At 42.6% G+C, this 23,906-nt stretch overlaps 1 long non-coding RNA gene across 1 annotated transcript in view; it reads right to left on the minus strand.

Moving 5' to 3' along the window:
* LOC125368354 overlaps positions 1–23,906 on the minus strand; it is a 131,867-nt gene that overhangs the window by 100,100 nt on the left and 7,861 nt on the right. Inside the window, exon 2 of the long non-coding RNA XR_007214225.1 lies at positions 18,468–18,603. This is a non-coding gene — a long non-coding RNA (uncharacterized LOC125368354). The remainder of the gene's footprint in view (positions 1–18,467; positions 18,604–23,906) is intronic.

A 23,906-nucleotide genomic window follows, 5' to 3' on the forward strand; every position in this document is an offset into this window, starting at 1 on the left:
GATCTTGATTATTTTCCCTGTACATCTTTCAGGATTTTCTGTAAAGCTGGTTTGGTGGAGATATATTGTTTCATTTTCCTTACTGTTGAAGACTTTTATTTGACCTTCGGCTGTGAATGAGAGTTTAGCTGGGTACAGAATTCTTGGTTGGTAGTTATTTTTATTTTGGGTTTGGCATACCTCATTCCAGGCTCTCCTTGCTTTCATGGTCTCTGCTGAGAAGTCTGGGGTAATTCTGATTGCTTTTCCTTTATATTTGATTATTTTCTTGTCCCTAACAGCTTTAAGGATCCTTTCCTTGGCCTCTACTGATCCTGTTTTGATCACAATGTGTTGGTGAGATGTCCTATTCTGGTCTGGTCGGTTTGAGCTTCTAAATGCTTCTTGTATCTAGATAAGCCTATCCTTCTGGATATTTGGGAAGTTCTCAGCTAATATTCTGTTAAATAGGTTGCCTATTCCATTAACTTCCTTCTCCAGGTTTTCCTCAATACCTATTATCCTTAAATTTGGCTTCCTGATTGTGTCTTGAATCTCCTGGAGCGATCTGTTTTGTCGATTGGATTGGTTTTGTATTGATTTTTTTTTCTTTCTCCATAGATCCTAGGGAATCTTTGGGTCCTGAGATTTGATCCTCTGCTTCAGATAGTCAGGACTGTAAGCTAGCTACTTGATTCTAAATCTCTTCTCTTTCTGACTGGACTTCCTGATGATCTCCATGTCCTTGCTATACTTACTTGTTAGGTCCTACATGGACTTCTTTACTTCATTTGCATCATTGATTTGGTTTTGAGTGCTGTCTCTCAAATCTTTTAGCTGGGTAACTATCTATTCATTTGACTCTTGAAGTTCAATTATCTTTCTATTTGTGGAGGCCATGAAATTCTCCATTAATTTTTGCTTTGCCTCCTCATGTTCTAGAATAGTTGACTGAAGAGATTCAAACTTTTCATTTATCATTTTTATCAGTAGACTTTGTAGAACATTTTGAGGGTTCTCTTCTATGTCTTTGATTGACTGCTCTGCTTCCTGCTTGTTTTTAGTGGGAGATGAGAGTCCATTGTTTGTCATCTTTCTTGTGTTTCTTCTGCCCATTTGGATTGGGAATGCAAATCTACAAGCACTGTGAGCACTGTTTAAGACCCAAAGAAGACCTTACCAATCACTGTTGTGTAAATCTTTGAAGTTCACAACTATATACAGACACCTTGTATACCTGTATATAAAATTAGATTTGGTGTTCCTAAAGAATACAAGTTTGATATAACAACCACTCCTGAGCCCTGTATTCAGTAGTTACTTATTTACTTTTACAACCCTATGAGCAATTTTTGTTCTATATTAAGTTCTTTTTGGACTGTATGGCTTTGTCTTTGAACCCCTTTGATTCACTCTGTTTGAGCAGAGATATTCTCTATCCCATAACCTGGAGTCAATGGAATCTGGAGGTCCTGGAAGTAAGTCAGGAGGGTAAGTTAGAGATAGTAAAGAGAATAAAGTGTATGGGGGGGGGGGGGTGATGATTTGGTTTAGTTTCAGTGACATGGAAATGTGGAGAAGAGTATAATCAGTAGAAAGAACAAGGTTAAAATGATAGTCAATGAAGTGTTAGCAGAAAAGACCAGAGGTGTTATTCATAGGAAAGTAAATTTTTAAAGAAAAAGAATGTGAAGAAATAAAGAAAAAATACTGGAAGACAAATTCACAAAATGGTGAAAAGTTATTTAAAAAAAGAAAGAAAAAAAAACAGTAAAATTAACAACCAAAAAAAAAAAAAACTTGATAAAACAAACAGGTAAAAATGGAGAACCAAAAAACCAATGATATTTCAGAAATGAAAAAAAGAAAAAAAGCTTAAAAAAATTTTTGAAAAGAAAAAAATGGAGTCTTCTTTGTTTGGGTGGACTTTTTACAGTCTCTGGTCTGCAGTCTATTTTGCTGCTTGGCTGGTTTGACTTGCTTTCAGTTCATAGGGGGTGGATCTGTTCTGACCCTCCTCCCCTGTTAGTGAAATCCTGGGGCTCTGTGGTTCACACAGCTAGCAGGTAGGCCTTAAGCATCCACTGTAGATGGGGCACGTGAACAGTCTTGGGAACCGTGGCTCCTCCTGTCTGCTGTGGGGATGCTGCCTTTAACGCCTGGCTTTGAATAGGCTGTGGACTCAACAGGGCGCGGCGCCTCTGGCCTGGTTTACCTGGCTGAGAGACACTTGCCTTGGGGAGGTTTCTCCTTCCTGGGCAGGGTGGCCTCCTGGGCAGTGCCGGCTATGGAATTCAGCTCCGTTTCACGCTGGGAATTGGGCTTCCTCTGTGACGGGTCCATTTATCTGTCTCAGAAACTGTTTGTTCTCCCATCTGGTTGCTCTGTGCCACCGGTAGCTGCTCCCCACTTTCACTTTTAATTTAGAAATTCCGGTGGGGAGGGCGGGGCACCTCTGGCAGAGTTCACAGGAGTGTGTGAGCCGCACCCCAGGACAAGCCTCCCACCAGGGCAGGGGTCATTCTCCTGGGCAGAGTTGTCTCTCACTGATTGGTCCCTCTTGCCCTTTCCAAAGATCCAATGCCTTTTTTTTTTCCTTTTGTTTGGTTTGGCTTGGTTTTTAGGTGACACATGGGAAGTGGCAGTCCTTCTTCCCTGGTTTGTTGGGGGGCAGGGAAGGTGGGTCTTAAGTGATACAGAATCTTCTCAAGCTAGAATACGCCTGCTCTGGGGCTTGGTCACACCTTTCTGGAAGCTTCTCTTCATCTGTGTCCTCCCTGAAAGATGGACAAATCAAGAATGTTTAAGCTTACACTTCTGTCTTCCATCCTCTTTGTCTATTGGGCTTTTGGATGGAATATCTTCACTCTTTCTCTACAGCAGTTAAAGTAAGCCTCTCATCTATAGATTTTTTGTTTCCATTTTGGCGGTATTTTCTGTTTTGTTTTGTTTTGGTGGCACTAGGATTTAAAATCAAAGCAGCTCTGCTTGCTTGGCTGGTACTCTGCCACTCTAGCAACATCTCCAATACTGCTCTTTGCTGGTTGCTTTGGAGTCTTATGAACTTTTCTACCCAGGCTTAATTTGAACCACAATCCTCTAGATTTCAGCCTCCTGAGTAACTAGGATTATAAGCAAGCCATGGGAACCCAGTTCATAGATTTTTGATAAGGCCTTCAAATACAGTTGTGAGTAAGTTTGACTATAGTTGATAAAAGGCCCGAATAAGATTTTTCCCATTGATGCAAAGATTAATATATCACGTTCCAGTTATTCATAACAAATAAGCAGAAACATATCAGCTTTAAACAACACAATTATTTTTTCATTGTCTCCTCCCACTCTTCACCCTGTCTCTGCAGCTTTTGTTCTCCATTGCTTTTCCACTGGCTGTTGTCTGTATGGTCACCGCATGACCCGGGCAACAGCTGTGCCTCCACTTCTAACTCTGCTTTTGTATTTCACACATTCCATCTGCTGTAGAGCCTGACATCCAAGACTATAACATTTGTTTCTGTAGGAATAATGGCCCTTAACCCAGGGTCTGTCTATACAAAAGCTATGGCCCAAGAGGGCATCGCCTGTGGCTGCCACTACTACTCACAGAAGAAAACTGGAAAAGCTGCTTCTTGCTTTCACACAGTCCGCTAGAGCAGAAGGACCCAAGGCAGCTGACTAGTCACAAATGAAAGGAGACGAAGAGATATTTATTGCATCTCATTTAAGGACAGTCATCTCCTCCTATGAACTTTCCAACATTGTCAAGGAGTATTTGACTCACACTTTCCTTACTGCAAAGCAATCTTTCACAAGTACATGAGTTTCCAGCCTACAATGGCTCAATGTGATGTTTTGACTTTCAGTGATTTGAGTGTATAATCTATACAACCATTCATTAAGTATTTTTTTTTTTTTTTTTTTTTTTGGCCAGTCCTGGGCCTTGGACTCCGGGCCTGTCCCTGGCTTCTTCCCGCTCAAGGCTAGCACTCCGCCACTTGAGCCACAGCGCCACTTCTGGCCGTTTTCTGCATATGTGGTGCTGGGGAATCGAACCTAGGGCCTCGTGTATCCGAGGCAGGCACTCTTGCCACTAGGCTATATCCCCAGCCCGTCATTAAGTATTTTAATTACTGCATTTGATAATAATTATAAATAGACTTCATGTTAGATGATTGTGCCCAACTGCAGGCTAAGCTGCAATGTTCAGATGTAGTAAGTCCATTTTCCAACTTAATGATATTTTCAGCTCAGGATGGACTTATAGGGGAAATGGTTCCATTAGGAATTTGGAAGTATCTGTATTTAGTCTCCAAAAACCTCTGCAAATATAATTCTAGTTGAGAGCATAAATAAGTTTAGTGGGCTTTTTTACAGAAAAAGAAAGAAAAATGGCATTTGATCATGTGCAATCATAACCCCTCATCACCTAGAAAAATCACAGAAATGGAACCTACAATCTACATGAACAATTTTCCAGTACAGCCATGCTGAAGTATAGCCGATAAAGCCCATCACAAATGGTCAGTGCCCTCTGCTCAGGCTCTGTATAACTTCAAAAACCATGGAAGTGGCTCACTACAATTCAGAACAGCAGAACAGTCCAGAGATGTAGCTAATGGGACAGTAAGTGGAACAATTCTAGAGATGGAGATTTCATAATGCAATTTCAACTTTTGGTACTTAATTTTTCCAGATTATTGTATCAATAATAAAATAGTAAAGTAGTCATTTTTAATCCATATTGGATAGAAGAAAAACTAACCCATTAGTTTTGATTCTGATGAATCACAATGTGCAAATTGGCTCACCCACTTCCTAACTGTAAAAACTTCTTAGCAAAAAATGACTTAAAAGCTCAGAGTGCCAGAGTTTTCATTTCTGTAATTATGGTATTTGCATGTGCCTTTCATTCATGGAGTCCTTCTTTATGCCTCTGCATTCATCCATGTGAAATTCTATGAACACCTGCAGATGCTCCATAGAATGCATGTTGTCATGAGGACTTGGGACTGTGTCATTACTGAGTCTGCCTGGTGGGAGGCTGTTGGACCCGGGAACTGCAACCGTAGTCAGGACACGGGGGATGCAAGGCGAGTGAACCAATGCATACTTTATTTCAGGAGGGCCAGGGTTTATATATCATTAGAAATCAATTCACAATTTTCAGGGTAAATGTTAACACAGCGTATTATCCATTATAATTGCAAGAATTCAAGGAACACCACTTCTGGGAGGACGGGAACCAACACAGAAGTTTATCTACTACAAAAGTTTACTGCTTCAAAGAGAGTTTACTTATTTAGGGCTAAACTGTTTACTACCTAGCTACTATTGGCTCCGGACCTTGACCAGGGCTCTATACACCTAAAGGAGACTTCTCTATTTACTATGGGAAGAAACTATCCTGATTATTGAGAAGGGAATTTGCTATTTGCTAAGAAAAAGCTATCCTATCTATAATGAGTAACTATCACTAAAGGCAGCTGTGCAAACTAGTCTCCTCAGGGAGACTTTGTATGGGGGAAGGGGAGATTCTCCTGACAAAAGGCAGCATCCTTTGGCCCACAGACACAAAGAAACTTCTAACTGGGAATATGTTTCCAGGAGCCTGTCAGTATGCTGACGCGGCATTGAAGTGACTATGCCGAGGCTAAGTCTTCCACTTGATCAGAGAAATTAATTCTCCCACAGGAGGCCTCACTGAGACAGGTTCATGGGACAAGACAAGCCCCTCCCCTAACCCAGAATCACTGGGCACTGAGCCAGGATGAGATATCTTGGTGTAGTGGCTGTCCTATAACACTCTATCCAGAATACACTCAGGAAGTACTGAAATGTCATTTGATACCTAAATGTCATTCCACATTCATAGCAATGCATATGGCTACAGAGTCCTGTATCCCCACCCATCACCTGCTTGGGTGTGTCCAGGATGACATGGGGCAGAGAACATGACTTTCTCAGAAGTATTAAAGGAACATGCAGATGTGCAGAGAGATTCTTGCTGTAGTTACTGGCCACCATATTTGTCACACTTCCTCCTCAGATCACCATCAGCCTTCAATGGGTCCCCAACATTTTTAGGGTGCCAATGCCACTAACACAGGGACCATATCTAGGAACTACTGCTCCAGAACCCCCCATTTCCATCAGAAGCAAAACAAGTGCCAAAGACCCATCATTGGTCTCCCTGTGTCTAAACAGCTCTGGACATAAGAATGGTTCTTACATTTTTAGGTATTTGGGAAGCAGGGGCCAGGAGCTATGGAAGCACTTCATAACAACTGAAAATAGATAAATTTCAAATTTCAGTGTCTATAGATAAGGGTTTACTCAGAGCTGTGTTCATTTATTGCAGTCTTGTCTGTACCTTCATTTGTGTTACAAAGGCAGAATTGAGTAAGTGAAGAGACCAACCATTTGACAAATGTTTACTTTGTGGTCCTTCACAGGAAAAGCCTTCTCCTGGCTAAGCAAATGTCTTCATGTGACAGCTTAAAAGAAACAGGATGCCCCTGACCTGCCTTCCCACCCTTTGTCTTGTGCTCAGGGACTCTCTTATGATATCTTAAGACTATCTTAAGTTTTGCAAGGAATTACTTCTAGGTATTAGTAAAGGGAAAATATATTATTTTTTAAATTGGTTCTAATCTTTCTCTTTCCAGTTATATTCAAATGAAAGCAATTACATGGCAGAGGCCTGCTAAGAAGTATGACAATTTATACAAAATTAATGTAACCAGGGCTGGAAGCAAATGTATTTATTAAAGCATCCCACATAATCAGATAGTGGCAAATAGGAAGAAGGGGGGAAAAATCTACAAACCTGTGATTCCCACCTGGTATTTCATTTTAGTTTGCATTTAAATGATAACACACCTATGGCAAATTATTTCAGGCTTTTTCTGGCAGGGAAAAAGGGGGGAAGAAATATGTACTCATAGGAGGAAAGCTCTCCCAGAGGCAAAAAGTGATAAACCTCCCCAAGCCTATTTACAAATGCAGTCAATGAAACAGAATTTTAATGAATTGTGCCACATAATCTGGTGGTTAATGAGCTGCAAAACCCTTTGTCAATTGCAGTGACTGGGAACTAACTCTTTTCATTTCAAGATCAATAAGAGATTTCTCATCTCTGTACTACCCCTCAAATCAAGGTACTCTGGGGAGAAAGGAAATTGTCACAAGATCTCGACCTCAAGGCTACCATCTGTTTTGTGTGCCCTCCTCCTGTTTAAATCCTGACTTCACACCAGAGGGAGTTAACCATAGTTAGTAGACCAAACCGTGGCTTTATGAAATGCCCATAGAAATAGTAACAAAAAGGCCTGAATGAATCTAAAAATAACTCCTAATATTTTTAGGAGCTGCACTGAATCTACCTGCTGATGCAAACCATTGGGAGAGACAAAATAGAACAAGCCACATTCTCAATTTACATACTTAATGGCAATGTGCTATTTGGGGATTAAGCATGGACCTAAGGTACCTTATTAATTGTGCCTTCCTTAATAACTCTTTCATCTGTGGTTTTTACTGCTCTGCTTCTAAGTAGTTGTGTTCTTTCTCAGAGAGATTTGCAATTATTGTATTATCCATCTCTATTACTCAGTCATTACCAAGGCAATGTGGACTTCACAGCAAGAAATCCCAGGTGGAAAGGACTCACCATTCAACAGCAGCTCTACACATTTATTGAGCATATAACACATGGATATTAAGAAATCTTGGGAAGTAATGGGACAGCAAACCCAACCCTAACTTGCTTCAAGACTATTAAAGAAAATATAATTATATTCATTGGATAAAGTAATAGATTCATTGAATAAATTAATAAACTGTAAACTTCCTGTTTGACCTAGGGGCCTCCAAAAGGTTTTATTTCAAGCCAAATGCTGGTGGTTTACATTGGTCATCCTAGCTGCTCAGGAGGCTGAAATCTGAGGAGTGAGGTTTGAGCCAGCTTGGATAGAAAGTCCATGAGATTCTTATCTCCAATTAAACACCAAAAATCTGGAAATGGAGATGTGGCTTAAGTGATAGAGCACCAGCCTAGAACCAAAAACAAAGCCAACCAAGAATTCAAAGCCCCAGTACCAGCACCAAAAAAAAAAAAACTGATTTTATTTCATGTTAAGGACCCAGTGAGAATATTTCAATTGATAGCAAGAAACTGGTATTCCATTTTGTCACCCATAGCAAAGTAAGTGAAATTAATCCTACCACATAATCCTCCACACCCAGTCTTGGAGTTTACTTAGAGGCAGTTTTCACTGCACTAACATTTTCAGCCTTTACAGCACTGCTCCGTAACCCCAATGCCCCCACCCCATTCCACCTCAGCATCCAGGTATGGAAAGAGATTTCAAGAGGAAAGGCCTCACACAACATGAAAAGTATAAAATGATCTTGAATGTTGCATCAAGGAAACAGCCACAGGCAATCCCATTTTATCACCAGAATGTTCTACTTGGCTGCAGCCAGGATGTGAGTGAAATAGTTTGATGTGTGGCTGGCTTTGCAGGAAGAGGGTTGGGTGCCTGGAGAGACCTAGGATGAGCTAGATCACTAAGTACTCACTTTCATGTCTCAGAAACTTTTCTTGGACTGTAAATGTATAAAAACAGAGTCCCTTCCCTTAAGGAGATCATAATCTGCCCAATTCTTTGGGCTTCTATACAGCTATTTGTAATAGAAGGGGGAGTGAAGCCAGTCCTACAAGTAATCACCCTGGCTTGGATGTAGCTGGGTACCTTATGGCTTCCCATGTTAGAAGCTTGGTTCCCAGTGTGGCAGTGTTGGGGTGATGGAACCTTTAAGCGGTGGCACTTTGGGGGAGGTAATTAGGTCACTGGGGGCATTACTCTGGAGAGAGATTAGTGCTGCTCTCTCAGAGTGAGTTAATTCTTACCTGAATTAATTGCAATAAAAAAAACAGTGAGCCTGCCCCAGTATCCTGGTTCAAAGTCAGCCTGGAAAGGAAAGTTTGTAACACTTTTATCTCCAATTAACCAATAAAAAGGGAAGAAGAGGTATGGTTCAAGTAAGTGGCAGAGTGCCAGCCTTTAACAAAAAAGCTAAAGGACAGATCACAAGCCAAGTTCAAACTCCAGGACCCAGAAACACAAAAAGAAGAGCTTACCACCACTCAACAATGAGGAAGCTGGACAGGAACCAGGGACTGCCGCCCACACAGGGAGCACAAACTGCACAAACTGCGCACTCTCTGTAATGTGGAGAGGAATGGGTGGTAGGGCGTCAGAAAAGGATATTGAGCAGAGGATCTTGAGGCTGTGCTCTCATGACAAACCTGGACATGACACCTTTAAAGAGACACAACCCTGAGATGTAGTAGAAGCTTCCATTCTGACAAGATGAGAGGACAGTGTCAGGAAAAGCCAGCCCATGGAGGACCTGCCCCCACTTTTTTATCCATTCAATCACAGAACGCTCAAGCTGCCTTGGTCAGAGACAAAGCAAAATGCAGCTGCCAGAACAATATTTTGCATGAGAGTGTTTTCCCCATGAAACACTCAAAGTGTAGATCAATGGGAGATGTTAAAAATAAATACAAAAGTCAAGATATACTAAACTTGGTTTCAGAAATCTCTACTTTGATGCCATAGCACACAAAAAGAGAGTCAACACAATTAAGTAACTAAGACTTTCTTGATCTCCATGTTCAAAGACATGGAGAGGGAAGAGAAATGAGAAGACGGAGGTATGACAGGGGTGGCTGTTGGGTGGAGAGGGGGCAGAAATGAGAAGACAGAGATGTGATAGGGATGGCTGTTTAGCTCTCTGCTTCAGTCTCTTGAAGGAAGGAAGCGCCCTCTTCACAGTAAAATCCAAATAAGGTGACACATTAGGATATTTCCTGAACTAGAATCAGAAAACACTCTGGCCACGGCAATAACTCCTGTTCCTGCATTTAATAAGACCCTCTGGTCCATGAACTATCACATAAACAGCAGCCTGTTCTGGCTTCAAAAGCTGCCACAGTAGCCCTTCTTCCTCTTTCGTGAAAGATCTGTACATGGTAGCCTTAATTTGCACAGAGACAGGAGCAGAAGAACCAAATCTGTAGGCTGCTTTGGCAAGAGGCACCATAGAATTAGCCACTGACATTCTTTGGGGAGTAGCAATCATGTTTTTATTCTCCAGATGTGACTTCCATGCAGTGGACACAAATCTAGTTTCTAGGCTCAGTGACCTGTGGCTTGGCACTGATGGTTGCTGTGGCTTTCTTCCCAGTGGTAGCTGTGTGCAGGTTTCCAGCCTTGAGTCACTGAAGCAAGTTGGGCAGGAGGCTTCACACCCCTTGGGTTCAGCAAAGGAGCTGAGGGGAAAAGCTCAGGTGAGCAGATCCAGGTGGAGGCTCCAAAGGTGGATGTGTTATGCCAGGAGAGAAGAGGGAAGGGGAAAGTGAAGAGAGTGGAGGAGTGGGAGGAAACGGGAAGAGGAGGTAGAGGGGAAGGGGAGGGAAGGAAAGATAGGCAGGAAGAGGAGGGAAGAGAGGGGAGGGAGAGAAGAGAAGAGGAGAGGAGAAGAGGAGGAGGGGAGGGTTAGAGAGGGTAAGGGATGAGAGAGTCAGAAAGAGGAGGGGAGGAGAAGTGTGAAGGAGTGGGAAAGAAAAGGGAAGAGAGAGGAGGGAGAGTGGAAGGGAGAGGAGGAGAGAACTATTCTTTTTAAAAATTATCTTTAGTGTACAAAGGAGTTTCCATTTAACAAAGCAGTTTATGAATACAATATATCTTGATCAATGTCACCCCATCTCCACCCTTTCCCTCAATCTTCTAAATTTTATAGGATATACACTGAATTCTTTTGCAATGCAGGAGAGGAATGGGGCTTCCAAGAATTTTGTTATTCGAAATACTTAAATCTACAGTCTTGGAAATATAGGAACACCACAAAGAACTATCCCCAAAGATTGCTTTTTGGTTTACAGTCCTATCACCAGGGGCAGGCCCTATAGAATCAGGACCAACTAGTAATGACCACCACCTGACTAACCTCGGTGAACCATGTTGAATGTTGTCTGTAATCCTTACAACACCCCAGTAACATAGGTTTCAGGGATTCTGTTCTAGATTTGAGATGACTTGGGGTGAGTTGCTATGTGTGGCAGGACCAGGCCCAAGGGACTCCAAAGCCTGCATCTCTTCTCGCCAGCCCTGAGTGTCTGCCTTCGGCTCCTAAGGACTTCAAACTCTCTGCCTCAGTGGAGAGAGTCAAGTGGGTGCCTTGCTTACTCTTAATTAAAAGCAAAGCCATTACTTAAGCAGACCCTTCCTAGCAAGACGGCCTTTTAAGAATTGCAATTAAGAGCCCAGATTTTATAAGCAGATGCAATTTAACTGGGAGCAGGACAAGATAAAGGGAGCAAGCTCATTAGCTAAAATGCCATGCTACCTCCTCTTCCAGAAAAGAAAAAAAGTTTTCTTTCTTTTTTTGAAAATTCAAGTGCCTTAAGGAAATTACAACAACATCCAAACAGCCTCCTACATGCATATTAAACACAACCAAAATGTTAGGGCCACATGTGCACATGCTTTGTATGAAAATGTCATTACCTTTGCAGACAGCAGCAGCTGGGGAGTGGAGGCCCAGAATGGCCAAAGCAGCCTGTTCTGCTTGCCATCCCTGACCCTGCCAACCATCTCACCAGCCAGCAAGAGCCTTGGGCCCACAGTCAGCCTGGCCTGTAAAGAAATGCTTAGAAATACTTGCTTTATGGTTATTGTTCTTAAATCCCTATCCTTGACTGGTATTTCTCTTTCTTGTTATCTGAAACCACAGTGGCATCTTCTGGGTGCCACCAGTTCTTTGTTAATGTTTATTTGAAGACATGAGACATCTGGCAGGCTTGAAGACAGAGCTGCCTCTATTAAAAAGGACAACAGCCATGGAACAGCCATGATGGATCAGCTCACTCCAGATGACTGATAGGGAATGAGCCACCAACTCCACTGTTGCCATTTAAAGTCAAATGAGGTCAAACCAGATGCCCCTGTGGACTTACACACAATGATCTGTAACTGAATGGAGATGGATAAGAGCACTAGATTTGGGGGGAGGGGGTGAATAGTTTCCAGTTTTCATATGCCATGGCTATTGCGGACATGTGCACTGCACCTGTAACCTGTTTCACAAGTCCCTAACCCTTCCCTACAAGAACTGCTTTATTCCTCCTCACAGAGCATGACAATGACAAAATTACTGCTGTGGTTTGGATGTGTGTACTACCAGTGCCCCTGTGATGAAGGCTTGTCAGCAGTCTATGCCACTGCCAGGAGGTGACAGGACCTTTAAGAGTAGGTCCTAGTGGGAGGAAGTTAGGTCTTGGAGAGAATTACCCTTGAAAGGGACATTGGCACTCCAGCCCTCAGCGCGTGCACGCACGCAAGCACGCACACACACACACACACACAACACTGTTGTGTTAGTCAGTATTTTGTTGCTGTGATAAAATACCTTTAAAAATCAGCTTAAAAAAAGGAAATATGTACACAATGGAATTCTATGCCTCTATCAGAAAGAATAATATTGCCCCATTCGTAAGGAAATGGAAGGACTTGGAAAAAAAATCATATTAAGTGAAGTGAGCCAGACCCAAAGAAACATAGACTCTATTGTTTCCCTCATTGGGAATAATTAGTACATGTCTAGGACAGTTCTAGCAGAAGATCACAATAGCTCAATAGCTGTGTCCATTTTATGAACACATAAAATCATACTAAGCAAAATGAACTTCAAGTTATGGGAAGAAGTGGTATATCATTGTTGTTGTTATTTTCAACATACCATGTGAAATTATGCCCTCTTTCTTTTGTATTTCTTTCCCATGTTTTTACCCCTGATATCACTGTAACTGATTTTAGTACCCTGGATATTGTATAAACATGTATTAGAACTAGGGAAGGGAAAGGGAATACCAAAATCAAGACAAAAGATTAAAAAAAAAAAACCAATGCAACGGCAATACTTACAAAACTATATGGTGTAAACCAAGTGTACAACTCATGGGGGGAGAGGGAAATGGGGGGAGGGGAGGCGGGGGAAATGAGGGAGGAGGTAACAAGTTGGATAAGAAATGTACTCACTGCCTTATGTATGAAACTGTAACCCTTCTGTACTTCACTTTGACAATAAAGAAATGGGGGGAGGGAGGAAATATGTGCTTTGGCTTATGGTTTCAGAAATTTCACTCCCTGGTTGGCTTGGCTCGATAGCTTTTGAATCTATAACAAGGCAGCTCAGCATGGCAGAAGCAAGTGGCAGACCAAAACTGGTCATATCATGGTAATTACTGAGAGAGAAACAGAGATGGAGAAACAGAAAGAAAAAGAAAGTCCAGGAACAGAAAGGCCTTCCTCAATGACACGCTCCTAATGACCTTTTTCTCCCAAATAGACTCCCCACATAGAAAATCATTCCCATTGTGCCTTGGAAAGGAGTTTAAGGGGCTGGGGATATAGCCTAGTGGCAAGAGTGCCTGCCTCAGATACACGAGGCCCTAGGTTCGATTCCCCAGCACCACATATACAGAAAAAACGGCCAGAAGTGGCGCTGTGGCTCACGTGGCAGAGTGCTAGCCTTGAGCGGGAAGAAGCCAGGGACAGTGCTCAGGCCCTGAGTCCAAGGCCCAGGACTGGCCAAAAAAAAAAAAAAGAAAGGAGTTTAAGTCATGGACTCCTTGAAAGTAAATAAATGCAATTTGACCATGAAATGGCAGGTGATGGTAAGCAAGTGAAGCTAGTTCATGGAGTAGACAGAGGAGGAAAGCTGAGCAACTCTGACTTTCAGGCAAATATTTTCCCATTTTCCATCAAAATCAGAGACGCTGAGGTTAACTTTCTTTAAAGTTCAGATACTAGAAGATGATCCTGATGTGGAAGATGTGTCTGCAAAACTTGTAAGTAGAAAAAGAGAGAAAGATTTGGGGCTGGAGGCATGGCTCAGTGGCAAAGCACTTGCCTAATAAGTATGAGACCCTAAGTTCCAATCTTAGTACTCCTGGGAAGAGGCCTCAAAGTATCAGAAAATAGTAAATATTTTCTTCAGAGATGCAGAAAATTTTGTTTCTTTATCCCTCTTATATGGAATGAATACAAATACAAAACCAAAGCAGCAGGAATTTAAGTTGCACTGCATGGCATTGTCAATGTCTACTACTGTATGCCATTCTGCCCCCAATTATAGTATCCAAATATCACTTTGCATTTATTTGTTCATTTGTTTGCTTGCTTGGGACTTGAACTCAGAGCCTGGAAGCTGTCCCTTAGCCTTTTTGCCCAAGGCCAACACTCTACCAGTACTTAGAGATAAGAAATAAGGGCTTTGGAACTGTGATCCTCCGAATTCAGCTTCTTGAGTAGCTAGAACTATAGGCACAAGCCATGACTGCCCAGTTTCCATGTCATATTTATGTAGTGTGTTTGAGAGATGAAAAATGATGACACTGGACAAAGAGTCATATGAAAAGCAGCACGATTTCCCAAGAACAACTCTGGCTGAAATCATTAATGGCTGAGCAGCTGCCTGGCTGCAGCGTAGGAAACAGGATTCTTAGGAGGTGGTCTTATCATTTTCTGTCCCATCTCCTTGTCTCTCTTTTTATTACAAAAAAAATGCCCAGAACTGTACTAGCACCTCAAAGCTGCTCAGTAACTAAAAGTGTTCATCTGATAAATAAATAGCACACTCAGTCACTAACAAAGAACTCACACACATACTAAAAGTCCTAAGACAGTAGTTCTTAAAGTGTGATTCCCTGAATCAGCAGCAATCCCTGGGTACTTGATTAGAAATGCAGATTCTCAGGGCTCATTCAGACCCACCAGAATGGAGGAATCTGGGGAGATGTGCAGAGATTCATGGCAATGTTGATGCACTGAAAATCAGACAACTACTGTTGTAAGGAATTCAAAAACATTTAATCTAAAATTCCCCTTTAGGATCCTAGGAACAAAAATTCATCAAGAACTCAAACCAAATGCCCCAAGATCATAAGACCTCTGTCTTTGACTTACAGGCTGACTTGTGTAATAATCTCTCAAAGCTGTTGGCTGTCCAACGATTTGCTATAAGCCTGAGGTTTAACATCAGGGGCTAATTAATGTCGCTTCCCAGAGTTTACTAAAGACAGAGAGATAGAAGCCATTTGGAACTATCTTCCTATAAGCTAAACCAACCCAAATTATCACATCACATCAACAATGAGTTCATTGAGGGCATAAAAGCATGCTATTTTCATCTCCATCACACAAAATCTGGCCCAGTACTAATGCTCTTTGGAGAGAAGAATGTGTGGCTGGGGGGAGGGGATGTTAAAGTTTGAAAGAGTGGAATTATGGGTTTGAAGTCATGTGTATCCATGATGTCTGTTTGAATATGCTCTGGCACATATCACTGACCGTTGATTCCAGCCCGTCTAGAATGAAGTTCCAATGGCACTAAAGAAAACATATGGTTATCTTGTAATAATGTGGCATTGTGTAGACATAACCTAAATTTGAAAAACTCTTAAAATAGAAACATTGATTCCATCTGTCTCTTAAAAAAAAAAAGAAAAACTCATAATTGCTCATAATCATGTTCATTTACCATTTTCTCAAATGTGTAACAGCTGGTAGGGGGTGGAGGACAGAAGGGCGGGAGGAGACATGGGTAATTAATAAAAGTCGTTATCCTGCCTTGATTTCAAATGTTATCTGCGCTTAAAATGTCAAAACTTGTGTCCCACATTCTTCTAATGTCTCCCCCATAACACGTTAAAGTGAATCCAGCCCACATGCTCATCCTGGAGAATTCTAAAAAATAAACAAGCCAAATTGGATGACTTCTTTTGAACAACGTCTGGAAGGCTTGGTAAGGGGAGAACCATTTGCAGGGAGAAGTAAATCAACAGGGAACACTATATAGCAAATATTTGTAATGTAAAATTCAAATTGAGCTTCTCATGACTAGGAATCAAACCAACATGAAATGGGACCTAGTAACATGTTTGTTTCTGAAGATATACGTAATTGGTCACACCTAAAGGTGCCTGCATGTTTACAGAGCAATATAGAGCGGTACTTGCAGAAACTCTATTGGTGTGGTATCTTGCCATACACACACGAAGGGTAATTCACCATATTGAGTCTGTAGCCCATCCTGTTTCCTATTATCTTTCAAAGACAAGTATGAGAACCACACAGGCAGATCACCTTATAGCCTATGCCCACTGCCTCCTAACCCTCTTCCACACAGAAGGAAGATGCCCCACATGGTACCAGGATTTCAGCCACCTCAGGTGGTTCTGATGGGAGGCAGGGCTGGAGCCATTCCCTCAGGGCTGTCATGCTGGACTCCTGCATCTAGTATCCAAGCTAGTAACTCTCTGCATCCATACTTGGAAGAGATGTTTTATCCCCAGCGTTTAAGGACAGTAAGATCTGTTAGATCCAGACACGAGACTTGGAGGATCGTGGTTTGCAGCCAATCTGAGCAGAAGAGTCCTTAAAACTCTAGCTGCAGCTAACCAACAAAAAGCCAAACTAGATGTGTTGCTCAAGTGGCAGAATACCAGCTGTAATCAAAAAGTTGAGTGAGAGCAAAAGGCCCTGAGTTCAAGCTCTAATACCGGCAAGCAAGGCAGGGGAGAGATTTGCTGAAAATACAGCATAGTGCATGGAATGGTGAGTGAGTATCCTTGAATGTTAATTTCACCATCCTGATATGACAGCTGTAAATTACTCTCTCTGAGGTCCCTGACTACTCCTTCCTCTTCAGAGAACAGCGAAAACCTTCTGTCTGGGCTACTAATTCATAGTCCAAATGGAAGGTTTGGGGGATCCTTTGCTCAAAACTAGTGTTCTACCACTTGAGCCACAGCTCCACTTCCAGCTCTTTGGTAGTTAACTGGAGATAAGAATCCCCTGGATGTTCCTGCCCAGATGGGCTTTGAACTGAGATCCTCAGATCTCCATCTCCTGAGTAGCTAAGATTACAGACATGAGCCACCAGCACCCAACTGCCCTATTAATACATACAAAAATTCTCAGCCTCTTCTTTTATAATCCTTAGCTCTTATCTCAGTGGTTGGCGCTGGAGGTGTCCTTTCCCTCTGGTGCTCTCTGTAACGTCATATAAATAACCTACCCCTGAGATGCAGCATCTTTCCCATGCACACAGCACCTTGCCCAGCCTGTATACTCTGAGTGCCCTGCTCCTTGACCAGGAACAATGATTCTCTGCTTGATCGAACTGTAAGCCATTTCCTGGACCTTCTCATAGGCATGTTGGTGAACTTCCTTATAAAAGACAGTTTTAGGAAGATTCCCTACTAAGGCAGTTTAGCAAGAACTACCCTCCATTCTTTCCATCTTCTCACTCTCCACATCTGATCAAGTTCCCCCTCCTCCACCTTCCCCCAGAAGATGTCTGCTCACCTGTCCTGCGTGCAGGAACAATCTTGTTAGGTAATAGTCATCTTCTCTTTTCCTCCTGATGGTTTCTCATAACATTTTCCACAGGGACCTTCTCCTTGCATATAATTCCTCCTTTGCAAGCTCCTCCCACTGCAGTGGCCCCCTTCCTAATACAAAGTCAAGTACCAGTGACTCACACCTGTAATCCTAGCTATTTGCAAAGCTGAAATTGTTGGATCAGAAATTTGAGGCCAACTTAGGCAAAAAGAAATCTGCAAGACCCCTCCTCAATGCAGACTTGACAGATGCTCCATGCCTGTTATCCTGTCTATGGTAAGACTAACATAAGTGGAACTCCCATAGGCCTGCCCCCAAGCAAGAAGTAAGACTCCATCCTAAAGATAACCAGCAAAAGTTAGGGCTGGCAGTGTAAGTGTCCAGTAAGGTCAATAAAAGTATCCACTTAGGAAACATGAGAGCCTGAGTTCAAAACCTCAATGCCAGGGGAAAAAATGCATGCTAATGAATAATTTCGTCCTTTAACACAATCTTCACCTTTCCATTAAGCTCCATTTTGGCCACCAAGGGACAGTGGACAGGTGACACATCCTGGTTGTCTGGTGGGATGAGCACTTTCTCAGTACTAGGACTTGAACTCAGGGCTTGATGTTCTTGTTTGGTTTTTTCCCTCACGGCTGATGTTCTACCACTTGAGCCACAGCACCACTTTGGCTTTTTGCTGGCTAATTGGAGATAAGAGTCTCATACTTTCCTGGACCAACTGGCTTCAAACCATAATCCTCAGAACTCAGCCTCCTGAGTAACTAGGCTCACAGGCATGAGCCACCAGCGCCCAAGTGGAATGAACACTTTCTTGCCATAACTAAGAAAGCATCCTTCTCCACTGCATGGAAATGTAACTACGAGGAACCTTTCTCTCTCCAGTCATTAAACCTCCCATCAAGACTTAGAGTTCAGCCTTTACATCCATGTGCACATCTTCAGCCCATTAGTCTGCACTTCACAAACAAAAGCCTTTGTTGGCTGAATCAATTATAAAAATAGACTTACCTTGAACTAGGAAGTTTGCAGCGGAGAGCTGAGGGGACACAGAATAAATATTCTTAGCTCATCCCTTCTGCTCAGTTCACCAATCTTTCCAGGCCTGTGACAACCTTCTCCTTGATGCCTGTCTCTCCACTCCAGCCTGCATAACAAGAAAGAGGTAAGTGTGCATTGATAGTAAGGTAAATCTAAGTCCCTCTGGGTTCTATAAAACTGCTAATACTTTGCCACCCAAATGTCCTCAATTTCTTTAACTTCCTTTCTCTGAGTGTTTGGGGTTAGGGATTCATACATAGGGGAAGATAGACAAGACTTGATAAAGATTTCCAAAATGCACAGCTTTGAGGATCATGTTATTTTAATTCAAGCAAATTGATGCTTTCATCCATGGTTGGCAAATGCTTAGCAACAGTGTTTTTGGAGGGCAATTTCTCTATCTAAACCTAAAATAGATACTTCTCCTACCTGGCAATTCCCCTACCAGTTATCTACCTCAAAGATTCTTTGCCTGGGTTTACAAAGTCATATTTAGAACCATTTTTTGTAGCATTTTACATAGTAGCAAAAAGGTAAAAAGTTCCCCAAATACAAATTATTCTTCCATGCTTGCTATGCTAAAGTTCAAGAAAATGGTGTTGGACTGTATGTACTGACAGAAAAATCTTAAAGAAAATTAAGTTCAAACAAGTCAACAACAAATTTCTATGAGAGGCCAAACAAAGCCAGCCATAGTGGTTCATGCCTATAGTCCCAGATTCTCAAGAGGCTGAGACAGAAGGATCACTTGAGACCAAGAGGTTGAGACCAGTCTGGGTAACAGAGTAAGACTCATCTCTTTAAAACAAAAAATGAAAACAAATAGTAAATATCTTACTCATTGCAAGCAACGAGTCTCTGCTAGCAGCTATTCAACTCTATGGGTACAGGCAAAAAGCCTGGCTGTGTTTCAATAAAACTTTATTTAGAAAATAAAGCTTTGGGTTGACCTTGGCCCACCTGCCATAGTTTACCAATATCTAAGTTATTTTTCCTTTCCATAAAAAAGATACAAAAATTTCAGACCACTATGTACAAGCTGAAGAACCAAATTACCCTATTTGCATTTAAAAAGCAACATATGCCTCATAGGTTTATTATACCTATGCATTTTAAAGGTCTAAAAGAATTACAAAATTTAAAAAACATTAGGCCTCCTTCAAATACTGTAATATCATGAGGCATTTTGACCACTATCCTTTGTATGCGTGGCCTCTATCCTCCTTTCACCATCAGTCACATAAAAACTCTAGCCCATTATTCATCTAAGAAAGGCAGAAAGTAGGGCCATATCCCCCTCACAGAAGAACAACTGGCAGACAATCAGATATCTCAGCATTCAGATGGCTAATCCAGCAGGGCCAAAATAGGGACCAAAGGGCACCACAGGCTGCCAGAGCAGGAGCTTTCATAGCCAGTCTTTGTTCCCAAAGACTCCAAACCAAGACTTTTTTTTAAGGCAGAGAAGTAATTCATTTGAAGTATTAATTAAAATGCAAATTACTCCAAGATGGCTTGGCTTTAAAACATTTGCTCTGTATTTTCTATGAATATAAAGCTTATGACAGGCTTCTATGCAGAGGGCTATAGCTGCACAGGTTCACATTTGACTTGAAAATAACCAAAGAAGGGTGGGGAACGTCATGTCAGGCAATGAAGCCTGGTGTGATGGGGACAAGGGAGGAAGAAGCTGGCAAGCTAGGCTGGGGATATGGCCTAGTGGCAAGAGTGCTTGCCTCCCATACATGAGGCCCTGGGTTCAATTCCCCAGCACCACATATACAGAAAATGGCCAGAAGGGGTGCTGTGGCTCAAGTGGCAGAGTGCTAGCCTTGAGCAAAAAGAAGCCAGGGACAGTGCTCAGGCCCTGAGTCCAAGCCCCAGGACTGGCCAAAAAAAAAAAAGAATATAGTGATATAATTCTTTGGGCTGGGGATATGGCCTAGTGGCAAGAGTGCTTGCCTTGTATATATGAGGCCCTGGGTTCAATTCCCCAGCACCACATATACAGAAAACGGCCAGAAGCGGTGCTGTGGCTCAAGTGGCAGAGTGCTAGCCTTGAGCAAAAAGAAGCCAGGGACAGTGCTCAGGCCCTGAGTCCAAGGCCCAGGACTGGTTAAAAAAAAAAAAAAAAAAAAAAGCTGGCAAGCTGACATGGCCGCCACCTTGGCAGAGGGAGCCACAGTATGTGGCATAGCACACAGCACACAGCATTGACTAGCGGCTAGCCCTTCCATCTTGAGTTAGGGAAGGAAGGCAGCTGAGAACACACAGACATCTCACCAGTGCACATTTCTGACTGTGAGCCACTCACAAGCTTGAAGACAGAGGTTTTCTTTTCTCAAAGTCCCTCTTGGGCCAGCCCTTTCAGTTCTTTGTTCCTGTGGGAAAGCCAGTGCCCAATGCCTCTGATTCCTCCTCTGATTTCTAAGTTCTCCCTTCTGTATCAGAGAAGTGCTCCTCATCCCAGCTCCTCCCTCTGCACTTGTCCTCTGTACTATGCAAACAGAATCCACACAGTGCAAGGCAGTCTATCCACCACACTTCACCACAATCCTTAACCCAAATAAACCAGCAAAGCATATGTAAGAAAATGTCCCTAACTCTACAAAATACCATGGTATGGCTAACCTTTTCTACCTGCTCTACATAATGACCAGCTCCGCTGAGAGCACAAGGAAACCCAGGCTCTCTGAACTGTGCTATCTTGAATCCTTGCCAAATGCACTGCACAACCAACCAAAATGTTCTTGCCACCAAGGGCAGCTCCTCCCTTTGTTAACTTGGTTTGGCTTAGTTCTGTTCAGTTTCATTCCATTTTGCTTTGTTTTGCTTCATTTGGTTTTGTGGATGGGGACTTCAGAGGAGTCACTGTGTTCCGAAGTGCCGGGGATATCAGCATGCTCCTGGGAAGGCAGCAGGCAGAGAGCTCCCAGGCTCTGTGCTCCTCCAGTTCAAACCTCAACCGTTCTGGGCAGAAAAGTATGCTCCAAAAGCCGCCCAGCAAATAGGTCTCAGTCCTAATGCTTCTGAAGTAACTGGGACACTGATTCACTCCTTAAAAGCACTTGTGATGGGCATGGGTGCTAGAGGTGTCTTATGCATAGCTGATGGCCTAGCAAGGAAGGCACAGGCTAATGCATGGCAGACAGATTTAGGCAATTAAATTCTGTAAGAGTCAGAGAAATATAGCCCACAGTAGGGTTGCCAGGCTTATTGAACAAAAATGTGGGACATCTAGCTAATTTCAGATAAACCATGGATCTTTTTTAAGGACAAGTGTGTCCAAATAATTATTTGAATACATAGAATACACTAGAAGTACCATTGATCTGGAATTGAAACCTCGCTGGCTAACCCATACATTATCTGATAACCTCAGCTCGTGATCCAGAGGAATAAAGTCCAGGCTTTTCAGAAGAGGTAGTTGTTAATCACCTGTGATGAAGCATGGGAGGATGTGCAGAAATTCCTGGGGAAGGTCGATGTGAGAAGAATGTAGGGTGGGCTGATGGGTGTGGGCTCAGCCAAAGCAGCATGAAGCCAGAAAGGCAGAGGAAAGCAGATGTTGGGGACTGTGGAAGGTGGGCTAAGCAGTGTGATTATCTCTGACAGGGGCCCATTCCATCAAATCCCTGGCTTCCTATCAGAGAGGAGCACTCTGTTAAAATGAAATGGCTCTGGAAGCCTTGGTGCAGCAGGTTGAATGTCCAGTCACCCATGTTCACCAGCATCATTGCTTAAACCAGCAGTGCCACCAAAGTGCAACAAAGTGCATGCTGGGCATTTCCTTCAAAGATGGAGAGATGAAACATGGGAAAATGCAGTCATACTATTCGGAGAGATGAAACATGGGAAAATGCAGTCATACTATTCAATATGAAAATGGGACTACAATTTCTCTGCTCCAAGACCCAGTTTATCTGATGTTAATATCACCATTCCTGCACTCATGATCAGTCTTTATATGGCTTGTCTTTATCTGCCAGTTCTGACAAATTTAAGTGAGGTCTGTTAACATTTCCCTAGCCTCAGGTCCTCAGCTCCTCCCACTAGCCCCCAAATCCACCCATACCTAATGAGCCACTCCTACTCACTACCTACCTACTTCCCCTTTACCCCCAGAGAGAGAGAGAGAAGCTGCCACCTGGATAAGGTGCAGACGCCATGTAGCTCCCTCTCCCGTGGGAACTATGGCCCCACTATTAAATCTCCTTATGAACCTTCTTCTCCTGTCTGTGATTATCTCCTTATGGTCCTCTGGGATGGCCGGGACCTATCCTTTCAAGGTCTTTATAAGACAGAATATAATTGATTTTATGAGGTTTTTTTGTCAGTCATGGGCTTGACCTGAATGCTGTCCCTGAGCTTTTTCACTCGAGGTTAGTGCTCTACCTTTTGAGCCACAGTGCCACTTCCAGTTTTCTGGTGGTTAAATGGAGATGAGAGTCTCATAGACTTTCTTGCCTGGCTTTGCTGACTTCGAACCATGACCCTCAGATCCCAGACTCTTCTATAGCTGGGATTAAAGGTGTGAACCACTAACACCAGCCTATTTAGAGAGACTTGCTGCAGAGACAGCACAATTCCTGTTATTTTCCTCCCCTCCTCTCACCCTGTGGTGTAAGGACTGATATATGATATGCATGCACTTCGTGTCTTTTTCCAGAACCAATCAGCCATTCATCTACACAAATTATCTTCACCATGTTAAATTGTTGTTTCCATGAATATATGAAAGTCTGGCCAATGCCATCCGGGTCTGTGCCCCACCTGAGGCAGTGGGGCATGGGAATAGGGATTGGTACTCCAGCACCCATGTTCCCAGACATAGCAATGGAACCAAAACAGATCTTTGTCCTGCAGGATGAAGTCATCTCTTCCATGACATTTGTACAGAATTCTAAGTAGAGCTGCCATTCAGCCACAGCTGGTAATGTTGGCAAGACACAGACCAACAAAGAGGAGACAGAGAGCTAACTCCCCTCCAGCTTCTGTGGGATCACACTGAGGTCACAAGAATGCCAGGCATCTCTGGAATGTTCCATCTCCAAATGTACCAGGGACACTTAGGTGTCAAATAAACATCCCTGTTAAAATAAAATTTTACAATTAAGAAAATGAGATTAGATAAATTGGGAGAGGAGTGGGGTTGAGAGAGACAAGGAGAATGATGAAAGGGGTGACACTGATCAAGATGCAAGGTACTCACAAACAGACAAGTTGGATTGAAATGTCTTTGTATAACTACTTAAGGATCATCCACAATAAGAAAAGGAAAAGAAATGGACTTCAAAGGAACACATCAGTCCTGCTAGAACTGAGTTTGATCTCAATAAGAGAGAGACCAGTGCTAAGACACTTTGGGAAACCATTGGGGTCTGCTGCCCTGCCAGTGACATTCCACAC

The sequence above is a fragment of the Perognathus longimembris genome, chromosome 20, assembly GCF_023159225.1.
Source record: "Perognathus longimembris pacificus isolate PPM17 chromosome 20, ASM2315922v1, whole genome shotgun sequence".
In the NCBI taxonomy this organism is placed as follows: Eukaryota; Metazoa; Chordata; class Mammalia; order Rodentia; family Heteromyidae; genus Perognathus; species Perognathus longimembris.